Genomic DNA, 12,103 nt, shown 5'->3' on the forward strand with positions numbered 1-12,103 from the left:
CATGCGCCAGTGCATTGCGGCGTTCCTCTCTATTTTCCTTCCAGTGAGGTCCATCCTTCTGCTCTCCTTGTCAGGAGGTGGCCCCGAGGTCGCCGGGACATTGGCCCTTTTTCTGGCCGTGGATGCAATAATGGAGTCAGCAGTGACAGATCCCTTGATATATGGAGGGTCCTGTGAAGAGTGTTTGTATTTCTTTTCTGTTCTGGGTGTGATGGATCGGCATGTTGCTGGGTCCTTGAACGCCTCTTTCTCTTGGTTCATCACACTTTGGAGCATGCGGAGGAACTGGCTCCTAGTTTGGATGGGTAGCAGTGTTTCAAGTAGAAAATCTGCTTTCGGTTTCTCCTCCTCTAGTGTCACGCCAAAACCTGCAGCCGCGCTTTTGACGACCATGTTGTACACCCCAATATCATCTGGCGGCGAAGGCCTCGAAGGATATGTCTCTACGGGCTCTTCTGGGTTTTCGGCGTCGAGGTCCTGCCATTCCAGCTCTTGCGTCATCGACGGTGCCGAGCCGTAGATCGACTGCTCCTCCTCCTCTTTTTCTCCCTCATAATAGAGATCTTCTTCCCCTTCTTCGGGAGCTTTCGACTGCTCTTCGGCATCGAACTCTTCCTGCTCCTCGACTTCAATGAGAACCGTCGCCGGTTTCGCTGGGATTGTGAATCTCTTCATCTTTTCATCAAACTCCTTCTTCCTCTGAAGGATGCTCTCCATCTCCGCCTCGAGCCTTCTCTTTTTCTTCTCCATTTCGGAGGCATGTTCGGCGTCGAGCGCTGGTCTTTTTGACGGAGCTTGCGTCGACGCGGCCTTGACTTTTGAAGTCGAACGCCCCACCTCGTGGGCCTGTTTTGACAAGCCTTGTTTTTCGGCGGTCTTCGGCACCAGGGAGTCCTTCTCGAAGGATCCGCTGGGCCTATCGTCCTTGGATCCACTCGCGGTCGTCTAAATTTTCGGCGCCGGTGTTCCTTTCGAGGACTTAGACTCTGGTATTTTCGAGTCAGTGTCTGGTTTTCGGGGCCCTTTCGGGGGTTTTGTGCTCGACGTCTCTTCTACCTTGTCAGACGTTTTCTTATCGGTCTCTGCGACCGTGAAGTCATCAGGTCCCTCGGCGATGTTGTCTTCATCGTCGGTGGAGAGGCCCAGGTCGTACAGAGACGGGGCCTTACCCTTGCCTTCCATGTTAAAGTTGGCTCTCCTCTGCCTCTCTCTCACCCGGAGGGTCTTCGGCGTGAAGGCAGAGCAGGCGTTGCAGTCCTTGCTCTCGTGGTCGATAGGCAGGCAAAGGTTGCAGACTGGATGTTGGTCCTTCTGCGCGTATTTGTGATGGCAGTTACGGCAGAATCTAAAAGGTGGTTTGTCCATTCCTGCGCTCAGAGTTCCTGAGTGCGCATTCTCCGTTGGACGTCGAAGATTTCGAGGTTCTCTTCCTTCTTCGTCGTCCCGGCTCTATGTTCTTCCTTTCTGTAGTCTTTGCTTTATTTTCCTTCGATGAAACTCGTGCTCTTCTTCTTTCTTAGTTCAAACTCTGGAGCTTCTCGTTGACGATCCAGACCCAACAGCGGAAAAAAGAATCTGAAGATGGCGCCCCAAAGGTGGGACTTCCGCAGGAAGCACGCCGACGTCACAAGAGGTACACCAAATGGTGGGACGTCGACGCCCACCTGGGCTACGAAAAAAAAAAAGAAAAACAAAAGAAAGACTACGAATCCGGACCCAACCACCAGATCACGGAATAATGCACAGCATAGTGAATCCAGAAAGATTCACGCTGCAAAACAGTTCCTATGTGCTATCCATAGCTATGTAGGGTTGTGCATGTGAGGTTGTGTGTGTTCCTATATTATATGGGTATATTTATTTTCCCATGTAACAAATACTAGACATGTTTGTATTACGTGGGTGGAATATTTACATCTGTATATTAATGGCGACTCCCACTTCAAAGGAGTGGGCAGAGCGAGCGAGTCGAGAGGATGGGACGTGAGGAGCACTGGGTTTGCCACGTTTATAGAAGGGTGGACGAGGGGGTCTTGGAGTGGTGAGAACTCAGATTGCATAAGTAGTACTAGTGCAAATGGGCGCAGAGTGTTTGTCTCATGTTTGCAGCTTATGAGGCGCCGCCAACCCTGCTCACTCCACAAGTTGAGACAGATGGTGAAGATTTGCTGAAGTTGTTGGTTCTGTAGTGCACTCTTGTGGCAATCTGACAAGGAGCGACTGAGGGTGTCTACTGTTCATTTTGAAACCCTGTTAGATGGTCCACAAAGATATATACAAGTTTCTCTATTGTCCTGTGCCACAGTTGTTGCACGTCCTCAGACAGGAAGTGGGATCTTGTAACTTCTTGCTAAGTGATGTAATACATGGTTGCTGTGTTACTGATTCTGATTGGAATTACTTGGTTCACTAACAAACACTTGTAGACCTAACCGGATGGCTCCCAGCTCCAAGACAATGATGCAAAAAGAACTGTTGATGGAGAGAATACAGAACAATGTCATACATTCACCCCAGTACAGAGATCTGGGCCTAAATCCATCGTTTTTTTGCTCACCATGCCATTCCAGTTTGGACCCAGTCATATGCAAATCAGTCTTGACCCTGTGCCCAATGGGAACAGTCCAGCCCGAACTGCCAGGCCAGGTCCTCCCTGGACTGGAAACAAGCATTCTAGGACCGGTTTAGGACCAGGTCTAAACTGGGGTGGCATGGTGAGCAAAAAAATAATGGATTTAACCCAGATCTCTTGACTGGGGATGAATGTTTTGATTTGTTCTGCATTCCGTCCATCAATTGTGTGTCTTTTGCTTTCTCGCCGTAAGTGCGCCAGGTATTCCCCGACGTAGGTCTTGGGCTCACTGTGCCACTGGAATCAAGCTATCCTGGCTGAAGAGGGGTGAAACCATGAAACCGGTCCTAGGATGCTTGTTTCCAGTCCAGGGAGGACCTGGCTTGGCAGTTTGGGCTGGACTGTTCCCATAAGGCACAGGGTCAAGACTGATTTGCATATGACCAGGTCTAAACTGGGGTGGCATGGTGAGCAGAAGAATGATGGATTTAACCCAGATCTCTTGACTGGGGGTGAATGTTTTGATTTGTTCTGCATTCCGTCCATCAATTGTGTGTCTTTTGCCAAGACAATGATGTGCACATTTTTTTATTCTTCGATTACATGCCTCTTGTGCATATTTCCTGCATGTGGGACCCCCAAACTTTAAGGAGGGTGACAAGAATATTGTGATGGTAATACTGCCTGAGGTTGAAAAGTTAGGCCTGTGTTGAGGTGTATGGAAATCTCCACCACAACAAAGTTTGTTTGCAGTGACAAGTGCGTCTCACAACATCATCCCAAAAGCCTGCTGCAAGTTGCAGCTCATTTTGGAACACTCATTTGTAAGCAGAAGAATGGAATGAGCCCCATGAGGGATAACATGAGGCCCACAATGACGTTTATGTTCTGACTGTGACTGCACAGAGCCTGCTTAGATTTACAGGCATCATCTGTAGTTTTGTGATGCCCTCTGTTGGCGGGAAATGTTATGCCGAGCTGTGCATCCAGGATTGAGATCCAGAAACTAGAGCCTTGTAGTGGGAGAGCTAGAAAGGTGTTCCCTGTTGTGTACAGCCCAGCTGATCACATACATTGATGCAAGTCTTTGTGGAGGTGCAAGCTTCCTCTGCCAAGGGCGCACTCACCAGCCAATTGTCTAAGTATGGTGGCACTATCTCCAAAGGAAGGCTGCTGTGAATGTAAGACACTTTGCAAATATCCAGGGTGCAACTATTAGGCAAAAAGGAATTCCCTCAAATGTATTGTTCTGCCTTGCACATGCGGTCTGTAGTCTAGGTGTATGAGGTTGTGGAATTGGGCATCCCTTAGATCAAGGGAAGTAAAGAAAACTAATTCCTAAAGCAATAAAAGGTCTTCTTCATGGGTCGCCACCCAAAATTATAGTTTATTGAGGAATGTGTTGAGTTCCCGAATGTTCAAAATCAGTCACCATCGCTCTGCATTCTTTTTCACCAAAAAGAATCTTGAGGGGAAATCCTGGAATCTTTGGGCCTTAGAAACGTTTGCTATTGTTTCTTTGAGGCGCAGGGGGATCTCTAGCTGGCGTTCTAGAAGGTATAAGTGATGTTGCTTTTATGTTTTTTAGAGAAATTCCAGAGTGTCCCCTGATTCCACAATTCGCAGCAATCAGCAATCCATAGTCATTTTCAATCCAATTGGATGCAAAGTGTGAGATAATACACCCGTCTCCTAAAGGCCTGACTGGGGGTTCATGGCAAAGGTTGATGTAGGATGTCAGACACATTTGTTATTGTTCTGAGGAACACTGGCAATCTACTCTATTTTGGCCAATAGACCGTTGGTAGGTTGGTGGTGTTAGCCTAGACCTGAGGTGTAATTCAGAACATACCCAAACTACCTGTAGGGGTAATATTTCCACCATACTGGCCGAAACAGCCTCTAAAGCACTATGATCTATAGGAGTCCCAAAACGGAAGGTCGTTTGTACTGGAGAGCTTCCAGGGAGTGGGCAGTGCCTATGTCCATTTCTTCCGATTGTGGAGCATCAACATGTTTTCCACGGAAAGACTCCTGTTAAACGGCATATTGGGAATCTTGGTATGCACTTCAGGTCAGAAAGAAGTGGGCTTTAACTTGTGCTGTCTTATAAGCTCTGCAGCTACTAACTGGAGGAGGCTTGCCTTTGTGAAATAGATGACTACATCTATTACATGTGTCTTGGGTTTCGCCCATTCCCAAACAATAGTTTTCACTGCGATCTTTCAATCCACAGAGATGAACTCGGTTAAAGGAGAAATAGCATGCAATAATCTGGCTTTGATGGAGTTGCAGCTGTGGAGTTGACTGCATCCATGCTTATTTATACACTGTCCTTTGGATCTCCTTATTACTGCCACTGTGATAAAGGGAATGGCCAGTTAGCCCTGGGGGCCCTGATTCAGGATCACTATATTCTTCTCCAGATGCAGGATGATAACCTGGACTGTGGTGCCAAGACTTTGACTTCAATAACTTCCTTAACTGTTTCTTGAAGTCACTGAGGAAGCATTCTTTCTCCACTACCATAGATAGGCCAAACTTCTGCGCTGTTCTCTCCAGTATGCATGGAAGTGAGTGATATCACCCTGAGGTGTGGCCATTCAAAAATCTTGTGAATTTCTTGATCATCCAAATCAGACATTTCTCTTTCCTCTTCCTTCAATTTATCACCCTAATTGTTGTCCTGATTATCTTCCTCCTTGCCTATGACTCGAGAAACAATTGTTTAGATGGGAAAAAAAGTTGTACACAAAGCTGGCTGAGGTGGTGGCTGGGTTGGTGGCAGCTAAGGAAGATGTAGATGCATAGGAGGCAGATAAGCCTATTTGGAAACAGCATAGTAAGTTTGCAACTAAGGAACTAACTTTAGCAAGGTATTGATCAATTGCTATAGGGTATTAGGAAAGGCTAGCAGCACCTGCACCACATGAGGGTACCAGCAGTGCGATCCGGTCTCACAGGCTCACTCACAGCTTCTGTGCCTGTCATCATACTTCTGCTGCTCGTCATAGGTCCCTCCAGAGTGTTCAGCTGGCAACTGACCAAATTCCTCTCTAGTGGGCTCATACTCCGGGATACATTACACATCACTCCATGTTGGACTGCAGGCTGTATCCGACTGCTCCTAATCACTAATGTCAGTTCCTAGTCGAAATTCAGAATATGTATTGGTAGTTGTGCCAATATCTTAAATGGAGAAGCCTAAATTTATATATTGGGAAATAGAACGCCCAGCAAAGATAAAATAGTGACATTCTACATCATGGTCATCAACAAGATCAATTTATGGTAACATCAATGGAGCAGTCGTCAACAATTTAATTGCTGGGGTCATTGACTGAGGGACCATTGGTGGGACAGTTAACATGTGCACAAGGCCTTTGTCATCAACTGTGCAGCAGTTGTTAGGGCAGTGGTTGTGGACACAATGGTGGGTAGAGAGTTGTTGACAAGGTCATCAGCGGTGCTGTCATCAGCGGTGTTCCCTTTTTCACTGACAAGAGGCATGCTGTTCAAAACGGTTCAAGGAGGAACTCTGAAAGAGCATCTATGGAGTTGGATGTTTTGGGCCATCTTAAGTGTGGGGAGCTCCAACGCTTTCTCTGACACCTTTTTTCCTTCTCAGAGGTGGGATCTGGCGCTTTTTAATTTTTTTTTATTTTGTGTTACCTTTGTGCTTGTGCTTGATGGAGCACTGCACATGGCATAGGTCAATGATGAAAGGTATACCCATTTCAATGGGACTCTTTACTATCGAAAAGTTACAAGGCCATTATCCTCACATAATCGGATCTTTTAACGAAAAGCCTGACAAATGTCAAAGCAAGAGGAATTATGCTTAGGATGCAAGAAATATAGTCTTTTGACATGAGTATCATCACAATAGATCTTTTGTTGTCAACGATGCAAACCAATTTTGAAGAGAGATTGTAGGAAGCTGGCTATGTATATACTATACCAAAATGAGGTATTGTGTGCACAGAGTCCAGAGGAACCTCAAAGGTAGGCAGAGGTAAAAGTAGATAGCACCTTACTCTCTAATTATGGTAGTGTGGGCAAGCAGTAAGGCTTTATCAGAGGGTAGTGTTAAGCATTTGTTGTACACACTTAGGCAAGAAAAGATGTCACAAACTCAAAGATTGAACTCAGTTTAATTTGTCTGTATCAAAAATATTATTCAGTTATTTATTTCTAGAACCCAGCCAGGTCTGGTGCAGGTAGGTGAAATAATACTTTGAAAACTCCTATGCAGTGATTTCCAGATGAATGCAGGTTCAAATGCATTTGGGTAAATTACAGGTAAGTACACAGTTCGAAAATTACATTTTAGTTACTTTACAGATTACTGTTCACGTTACTTTTTAGATAACTTTTCAAGTTACTTTTGCTAATCAGTGTGATATGTCTAGATATCACACTGGGACATTTCCTAGATAAAAGGTAAGTAATTAACTTTTGGTACATTTGCAGTTTTTCAATGTTTCATACAAACCAACTCCACACTTAGAAGAATTTTCAAGGAAAAGCAGTCAATGCAATACTATGGAAGGAAATTAAGTTAACGGTTTGCAGATAAGTACTTATTTGTGCGAGTTGGTATTCTGGGTTTAGAACCAGGGTTCCCCCAGGGTCAAGGATGCACTCTTACAACACCATCAGTGGCACTAGGGTGGTCGGGTGCTGAGGCCCAATGTTATCCAATGGGGATTGGGAGCTTGCGGTTGGTGGCTGCTCTATCAGGCCACAAAGCTGTGGGAGCAAAGCTCCTGGTGTTAGGCTCAGGGCAAAGGGGGACACGGTTTAGCACCCAAAGTAGACCCACACAGACGCGGCTGGATGAGGGGTGCTGGTTTGGCGTTGGGTACCCTGTTGTTAATGGGGATTCTCCGGTTGCAACAAACTCTGCAGGCTTGGGGACGAAGATCTTCTGGAGGTGACCACCATTTGGAGAGGTAAGTTCGGATGCCTGGGGATACTGGGACACTGTTGATTGGGCCACCCAAGGCCGTGGGACATCGGGTGCAGGGGTTTCTTTAGGCATCGGGTTTTCCTACCAGCTCCGGTCACGGTCAGGGGGATCCTCAAGAAAGGGGCTGCAGGCATCGATTGGATATTCGAGGCAGGTCAGAGATCACCAGATGTCAGATCAGGATCACCGGTGAGACCTCCTCGTGGTGTTGGGCCACTCGAACTCGGGCCCTGGGCGTCGGGTGCAGACTCACTGCTTTGGCCAGAGCCAGAGTCTGTGGGTGAGCAAATCCGGTGCTCACAGGAGACAAAGTCTTGGTGTGGGATGGCATGGCAAATCCTTACGGTTCTTGAGGGCTGCTGGCTGCGGGACACACCGGGATTTCACAGGAGCAGGTTCGAGGTGGGGACAGGCCAGTAGGGCTGGGGCAAAGTCAGTGGGCGTCCTCCTCTTCTTAGTTTAGCACGGCTTCTTCGGTCCTTCTTCTTTTCTTCTGGCTGGTTCTTGTCTGAGGAGGCAAGGTTCGGGGTTGCCCCTAAATACTAGATTTAGGGGCGTTACAGGTAAGTAAAGGTGCAGACCAATGGTTCTCTTTCTTGGGGTCGGTACACCCCCTATTATGCCTCCCTCCAGTGGGAGGGGGGCATATGCCGCTCTCTGGTTCGCTGGGTCCCTCCTTCTGCAAGATGGCGGGGACTGAGAGTTGTGCTTCACCTCGCCTCCCCCACCTGAGGGGTGGGGTTAGCAAAGGTGGGCACACCTCCAATCGACACTTGGTTTTCCCATCGATTCTCCTGTCCAAAGTAGGGGCCAGAACCGGTGGGGGCCAGTTGCTGGAAGCAGCAAATGGCTGGGGTAGGTCACAAAGGCGGCAAGCCTTTGAAGCTTCCCGTTCGTGGACCTTGCCCATCCTAGAGGAGGAGGATTGGCACCTCGTCCGAGGATGTGCATTGTTTCAGACCCCCAAGAGCAGCAGGCATCCAGAAACATCTGGTGGTGGCAGCTGGCAAGCAGCCACTCAGCCAGGACACTAGAGTTAGGTCGTTTTTCAGATGCCCTCTCAGTGCATTTTTAATTAAATCCCACACTGGCATCATTGGAGGTTTAATGTGCTTATAAGTTTGATACTAAACATCCCAGTTTTCAGTAAAGCCATCATTGTGCTGTGGATCGTAATGACAAACTACCAGTACCATATACTCTTAATGGCTTAGACACTGTAGGGGTACAGGGCTCATGCACCTGTACCCTCACCACTCGTATAGTGCACCCAGCTACAGGGGTGGCTGACCTATGCCACGGCAGTGGTTTGTAGGCATGGCGCACAGGGATGTGTGCCATGTCGACTTTTCACTTTGTTCTGCACCAAAACACGCAGCCTGCAAAGGCAGCGTGTGTGTGTAAAGGTAGAGGGCCTCTAAGGGTGGCACAATAAGTGATGCAGTCCTTAGAGGTCATCTCTGGCCACAGTGCCCTGGGTACCTATGGTACCATTTACAAGGGTCTGACATGTGGCCAGAGTGGCAATTGGGTTTGGTTTCAATGCAGTTTAGGGAAAGAACATAGGCCCTGGGTACCTAGTTGGCAGGAACCCAGGGCACACTCAGTCAAACTCATCAACAGTTTGGCAAAAAAAGGGGGGGGGGGTAACCATGCAAAAAAAGGGCACTTTCTTACACATCCCCCCCCAAACGACGGAGGATGAGACTAACCTTTCCCTAAACAGTCTTTGGGCCAGATGTACAACGTGGAAAAAAGCACCTCGCAAATTGCGAGTTGTTTGCGACTCGCAATTTGCGAGGTGCTATTTTGCATGTACAACAGAGTGTTTTAAACTGTTTGCTATTCCCAATGGAGTTGCAAATTGCGTGGCTCATGAATATTAATGAGCCTCTCGCAATTTGCGAGCCTATTGGGAATGACAGGCCCTCCCAGGGATGGTGGCCTGCTGGGCTCAGCAGACCACCATGTCTGGGACTGCTTGTAAATAAAGCAGTTTCACATTTTTTTTTTTAAATGCAGCCCTTTTTCCTTAAAGGAAAACGGAATGCATTAAAAAAAAAGAAAATTAAATATTTTCGTTTCATTTTTGAAGGGCAGGTAGTGGTCCCTGGGACCACTGCCTGCACTTAAAAAATATTATTAGAGACAATCACAAAGTGGAAGGGGTCCACTGGGGACCCCTTCCAATTTGCGACTGCATTACCACCCTCTTAAAGAGGCTGGGAATTTGCGAGTGTTTTGTGACCGTAATCACGGTCACAAAACATTCATACATAGGGTTGCGGTCGCGTTTAGGAAGGGAACGACCCTTTCTAATAGCGACTCGCAATTCCTAAATAGCGCGTCGCAAATACATTGCGACAAGATATTTAGGAATTGTACATAGCAAATTCACATTTTGCATGCGCAATCGGGTCGCAAACCCTTTTGCGCATGCAAAATGGGATCATACATCTGGCCCTTCATTGTTTAAGTGGAAGAACCTGGAAAGTCCATCTGCATTGGCAGTCCCAGGTCTGTCTTCCACTATAAAGTCCATTCCCTGTAGGGAGATGGACCACCTTAAAAGGTTAGGAATTTTCACCTTTGATTTGCATTAGCTATTTGACAGGTATGTGGTCAGTTTGAACTAGGAAGTGAGTACCAAACATGTAGGGTCTCAGCTTGTTCAGGCACCAAACCACAGCAAAGGCCTCCCTCTCAATGGCACTCCAACGCTGCTCCCTTGGGAGTAACCTCCTGCTTATAAAAGCAACAGGTGGGTCCTGGCCTTCATCATTGGTCTGTGTAGGACCACTTCTATCACTAGCTCAGAGGCATCAGTCTGCACAATGAACTGCTTGGTATAGTCTGGAGCTTTGAGAATTGGTGCTGATCTCATTGCTTCTTTCAGAGTGTCAAAAGCCTTTTCACAACTAACTGTCCAGTTTACCTTTTTGGGCATCTTCTTGGAGGTGAGTTCTGTGAGGGATGTCACAATGGATTAATATCCCTTCACAAACCTCCTGTAGTACCCAGTCAAGCCAAGGAATGCCCTAACTTGGGTCTGGGTGGTTGGAGCTACCCAGTCCAGGATGGCCAGGATCTTGGGCTGTAAAGGTTGCACTTGGCTTTCACCAACAAGGTGGCCCAAGTATACCACTGTTGCCTGCCCTATCTGGCATTTGGGTGCTTTGATAGTTAAGCCTGCAGTTTGCAGGGCCTTTAAAACCTTCCCCAGGTGGATCAGGTGATCCTTCCAGGTGGAGCTAAAGACAGCAATATCATCTAGATATGCTGCACTAAAGGCCTCTAATCCAGCAAGGACGTGATCCAAAAACCTTTGGAAGGTAGCAGGGGCATTCTTTAAAACAAAAGGCATAACAGTAAACTGATAATGCCCATCAGGTGTGGAGAATGCTGCCTTTTCTTTTGCTCCTGGTGCCATGCCAATCTGCCAGTACCCTGCAGTTAAGTAAAAGGTTCTTAGAAATTTGGCTGCACCCAATTCATCTATCAACTCTTCATCTCTTGGGATAGGGTGAGCATCTGTCTTGGTGACAGAGTTGAGCCCTCTATAGTCCACACAGAACCTCATTTCTCTCTTTTCACCTTGTGGATGAGGTTTGGAGACTAGACCCACTGGGCTAGTCCAGCAGCTCCCAGGGGGTTCAATAACCCCTAACTCCATCATCTTGCTGACTTCAGCTATGATTATCTCCTTAACTTGATCAGACTGTTGAGAGATCTTATTTTTGACAGTTACACTGTCCCCAGTGTCCACATCATGGACATGGACCAGTTTGTCTGACCACGGGTTAAGGAAAAGAGCTTAGCATACTGCTACAAGATTTGCTTGCATTTAGCCTGCTGGCAGAGAGGGTGTCTGAATAGACAACTCCATCCACTGACCCATCTTTGAGGCTGTAAGAGAAGAGGTCATGGAAAGGTTCACTCTCTGTTTCCTGATCCTCATCAGCCACAATCAGCATGGTGATGTCAGCACTGTCATGGAAAGGTTTAAGGCGGTTCGCATGGATCACCCTTTTCGGCGTCCTGCTGGTGCCCAGGTCTAACAAGTAGGTGACCTCACTTTTCTTCTCCACAATGGGGTAAGGTCCATTCCATTTGTCCTGGAGAGCCCTTGATGCCACAGTCTCCAAAACCAGTTTTTTTCCTGATGCATTGTGGGCTGAGGGAGGACTCTCTCGATATCTTGAAATGAAGAATTCTTTGAAGTAAAACGAATTGCAAACATCCATAACAAACGCTAGATGGCATAAGTGTGGAAAGCACGTGTATTTACAGTAACACAAAGTACAGACAAATTACTTATTGCAGAATGTCATTTGTGCGATTCATGTGTTAATAAAATATAGATTTTTCCCCAAATCCCATACTGGTCCTAAAATGGGTGCCCAACAGTGTGCCCTCTTTCTGCTCCAAGTATTTTAATTCTAGGTTATGTGGAAGATCCACCTAGGTGTAATGAAATTAGGAGGGAATTCTCCCTCCCATTCTTGGGATCATCTTTCCATTAAACATCTATTTATTTGAGGAATAAAATAGATAATATC

At 46.9% G+C, this 12,103-nt stretch overlaps 1 protein-coding gene across 17 annotated transcripts in view; it reads right to left on the reverse strand.

The window, feature by feature from the left end:
* Positions 1 to 12,103, reverse strand: part of PPIP5K1 (diphosphoinositol pentakisphosphate kinase 1) — a 1,768,598-nt gene that overhangs the window by 896,165 nt on the left and 860,330 nt on the right. The gene's annotated exons all lie outside the window — the stretch shown is intronic.

This window comes from Triturus cristatus, chromosome 3_1, assembly GCF_964204655.1.
Source record: "Triturus cristatus chromosome 3_1, aTriCri1.1, whole genome shotgun sequence".
Lineage (NCBI taxonomy): Eukaryota > Metazoa > Chordata > Amphibia > Caudata > Salamandridae > Triturus > Triturus cristatus.